Source organism: Phyllostomus hastatus, unplaced genomic scaffold (assembly GCF_019186645.2).
Source record: "Phyllostomus hastatus isolate PE091 unplaced genomic scaffold, TTU_PhHast_1.1 phas_contig_86, whole genome shotgun sequence".
NCBI classification, from domain to species: Eukaryota; Metazoa; Chordata; class Mammalia; order Chiroptera; family Phyllostomidae; genus Phyllostomus; species Phyllostomus hastatus.
Window position 1 is genome coordinate 61,488,180 of NW_025333977.1, and position 2,829 is coordinate 61,491,008.

Consider the following 2,829-nt stretch of genomic DNA (forward strand, 5'->3'; position numbering starts at 1 on the left):
AAAATAAACATTTTATTATCATATTTTATAAGGAATTAGGTAAGTACATTGTACAGATTTTGAAAAATATAGTAAGTCAAAAAAGAAAACCAGCCTCACCTTCCTCTCAGATATCCTATATGACTAGCAACAGAGAATTCAGGCTCTGCTATTTTCATAAATAAGTATTTTCACTGGTGATAAAATATTTTTATAACTGTACTAATGAGTGTGCAATATGCATTTACACATCTGTACTATAATTCATTTCAATAACTCCTATCGTTGATGTCAATTTTTAGTATTGTAAATGGCATGGCAATAAATATATCTGTAAACAAATAGGTGAGAATTATGTATTACTTGAAAACAGCATCATGCGAGGAGAATTTTTGGTTCAAAGTTAGTGAAGCTTCTATTTTTGGTAAGTACTTTATTTTGCTTTCAAAGAAGATTGTACCAGTTAACATTAAATAAGATTGCTGTTTAAACTATTTCCAGTAACATTTACTTTTAGTTTAATGAAAATATAACTATAATAATTTCTATTCATTGCAAAAAATTTAGAAAATACAAGAGAAAACTTAATAATTCTATTGAAAAATTTTACCATCCACAATGAATAGTTGTTCCATCTTTTTACCAGAGATTTTGTGTGTATATTTATATAGGATAATTCAAAATATGAAGTTTTAAACTCTACATCCTTTTTTCTCTTCACATTGTGTCATGAACATTTGCTAATGTTTTATTTTCTTTTTTTCCCTATTTTATTTCTAGCACATTTATTTTAATTTACTATACATATTTAAATTTTAGAAAGTTATTAAGTTGATGCACTTTCTTCTGTAGTTTTAGTGTGATCTTCAGTTACCATTTTCTGAGATCTTTCCCATAGCTTAGATATTGTAACATGTGCTCTAAAGTGAACAGGTAAAGAAAACCCCAGAAATCTTTGGATAAGACTTAGCTGACTGTCTTGAGCATTGTGAATGGCTGACACTTCATACTGGAGACAAATACTTGTTCTTGGTATAAAAAAAGGGCCCTCACTCACATCACTGAAGTCACCACATCTGTGTAATTTGAATATTCTTTCAGGGTCTTCAGATACCTTCTTTTTCATGAAATGTATTTTATTTGTTGTGTTGAAATATTCCTAATGCCATTTTTACATCAACTTCCAGAGTTTCAAGTGGAAGATTTTTATAAATTAAAGAAAGAGCATCTTTTGTGAAAGAATGTAGGTTCTCTTTTGTTGGCATACACTTATCAAGTTTGTTACCCAAACCTACATCACAGCAGAAGGCTCCAGTGATTACAGGAACTTCTGGAACACTGACCAAACTGACCATATTCACCTTCAAATGCCCTCTGGCAGCCTGCCATCATGGCATGAGAACACCCATCCTTATTAACTTCCCCTGGATCACAATCTCTGAAAGTAAGAAATGTAGTTTCACAGGATTTGGTCAAAGGCTTATACATATCCCACAACTGTCTGTTTTCAAGAGCCAGAATGGACTTCCTGTAATACCCCTCACTTAAATGCATGGAAAAACTATAAGGAAATGAAATGTTTTTACTCATTGCAAACTTGGTGCCAAGGTCAGTTTCCCCAATGTGTTAGCAATCCTCTTAGTTTGGGCAGAATGCATTAACTACCTGTTTTTCTCCATTGTACATTTCCATCAGTTTGGTGGGTGGCAGTTGAGAAACTGGTCATGTGGTTATATATCCCAGCAAGCCTCTCCACTGGAGCAGCCTGCCAGAGCCCCAGTCCCCAGACCCTCAGAGTCATCGCCTCTATTGTGGCCATAGAAACCTGTGTTCACAGGTCCTCTACCATCTCCCCACCCACCAAACCTTCCATACTGCAATAGTCAGAACCATCTACCCTATTGTCCTAATCAAAAATATAGATGATTCACTCCAGACAAAACTTTCTCTCTGTTGTTCAACACCAACAGTTTACCCAGCTCTCAAATGTCCACTGTCAGAATAACTCACGAACTACAGCTCCTCTCCAGCCATATCCCCACCATGTTTCTCACTTGTGTTATTTCAGGTACCTCCTACCAGTGTTTTCTATGTCCAATCCAACCACCTTATATCTCATACTCCATGATGCTATAGTGTATTCTTTTTTAGCACTGAAATAAAACTCTGTCATTCCAACGATCACAGTAATTTAAGATAAAATTCTTTTTTTAAAAAATGTGACATTGTTCTGATTTACTTCTTTAGCTTCAACTTGCCCTTAGGCAATGCCAAACAAAGTGTTGTTCTGTGACTGTATGTTGCTCTTTCATGAGTATTTAAATTTGTTGGAAGCCTCCTGTAGGGACTAAGAACAGGGGCCCTGGAGGTACACTTCCTGGATTTAAATTCTGTCTGTGCCTGCTGTTGACCTTGGGCAATTCACTAAACTTTTTTGTGCTTTACTTGTAAAATCAGGATGGTCACAGTGCTTACTCATGGGATAGTTATAAGGATAGAAAAGGAATACTCGTAAGATGCCTGGAACAGTGACTGACACAAGTGCTTTGTAAGTGTCTGGTAAATAAAGGTTTTTCATTTTGGCTATTACATTGCTTAACTTGCACAACCTGCCTGACTTTAAGATCCCTCAGTCTGAACTAGACTGAGATGCCTGCCTCTACCCCTTTACCTTTGTCCTATTGCTTTTCACATTGTTGAATTGTCTACATTTGTGACTCCCCAAACAGTGTCTGAGAAGAGAGGTTGACTTTCCTTTCCCCATCATCAGCGTGTAGCACAAACTCTAAGCAATGCCCTACTACCTGTGGTCTGCCATTATCTGTTTTGCAGATGAACAACATTTTATGC

General features: G+C 35.9%; 1 pseudogene; it reads right to left on the reverse strand.

Moving 5' to 3' along the window:
• Positions 1–805: 805 nt before the first annotated feature.
• LOC123827395 lies at positions 806–1,602 on the reverse strand (annotated as a pseudogene).
• Positions 1,603–2,829: the final 1,227 nt, after the last annotated feature.